The sequence below is a fragment of the Alexandromys fortis genome, unplaced genomic scaffold, assembly GCF_014885135.2.
Source record: "Alexandromys fortis isolate MF-2015 unplaced genomic scaffold, M_Fortis_MF-2015_v1.1 scaffold_333, whole genome shotgun sequence".
NCBI lineage: Eukaryota > Metazoa > Chordata > Mammalia > Rodentia > Cricetidae > Alexandromys > Alexandromys fortis.
The window spans coordinates 643,822-645,091 of NW_026068330.1; the positions used below are offsets into that span (position 1 = coordinate 643,822).

Consider the following 1,270-nt stretch of genomic DNA (forward strand, 5'->3'; position numbering starts at 1 on the left):
GTGTTAATTTTGCTGGTGTACATTTACTTTTGTTCATTTTGATAAATTTCATAGTTTATATTTTGTTTGAAAGACAAATATTAATTGCATGAATCTGAAGAATTTCAAACTAAGCAGTATTAAACTTCTCATAACTATCTTTATTGTCACAACCACTATCAGATTTATAAGCTTTTAATGAAGAGGAACAACTGTATCAGACTTGAAATTTATTGAGAACATATGTGCCTATTTACATCCTCAGCATTTGCACAGGGATCAGAGAAAGAGCATTTTCTACATTTCCTCAGATAGGATTAGGATTCGGCCCTCAACATTCTTTTGCCTTTCAAAGGTCTCCTCTATCTCCTTCACCCCCTCCTTGCTGCGTTCTTATCTACGAAGTTCCCTGCTCATGAATATGCAAACAACCTGAATCTATTATGGTAAATACAGGGATATCTATACCCCACCACAACATATGACCAGTGTCCTATTATCAGTCACTGAGCACACAAGTCTTCAATATGGAATGGAGCTGGACCATTCTCTTCCTTGTGTCTGTTACTACAGGTAAGGAGCTTCCCAGTTCCAATCCTGAAGAAGGAACAGGGACTGAGGTGACAGTGATATACACTATGGCTTTTTCTTCACAGGAGTCCACTCTCAGGTACAACTGCAGCAGTCTGGTACTGAGCTTGGAAAACCTGGGTCCTCAGTGAAGCTCTCCTGCAAGACTTCAGGCTAGACCTTCACTAGCTACCTTATTAACTGGGTGAAACAGAGGCCTGGACAGAGCCTGGAGTGGATTGGATGGATTTATCCTGGAAATGGTAATACTAAGTACAATGAGAAGTTCCAGGGCAAGGCCAAACTGACTGCAGACACATCCTCCAGCACAGCCTACATGGAGCTCAGCAGCCTGACATCTGAGGACTCTGCGGTCTATTACTGTGCAAGGCACAGTGTTGCAACCACATCCTGAGTGTGTCAGAAACCCTGGAGGAGCAGGAAGCTGCCCTGAGACTGAGATTACAGATAAGATTGTCCTGGAGACTTGCTCCAGAGTACGCTATACCTTGACCTGCTGTTTACCTGTGATCACCTGTATTGACATGATTAATTTTAATGAAATAAAGTAGGACAATATAATTTGTGGCATTACATTATGATATAAATATCTCTTAAAACTAGGGGATTGAAAGTGTTGCTGAAATATCTGGGAATAAGCTACAATATGGATTAGCCAAGTAAAGACAAAACAACAGCATGTGCACTAACAAATCCCCTT

The 1,270-nt window shown here is 40.9% G+C and overlaps 1 pseudogene; it reads left to right on the forward strand.

Annotated features, from left to right (window-relative positions):
- The first annotated feature begins 506 nt into the window (after positions 1-506).
- LOC126495214 (Ig heavy chain V region VH558 A1/A4-like) lies at positions 507-964 on the forward strand (annotated as a pseudogene).
- Positions 965-1,270: the final 306 nt, after the last annotated feature.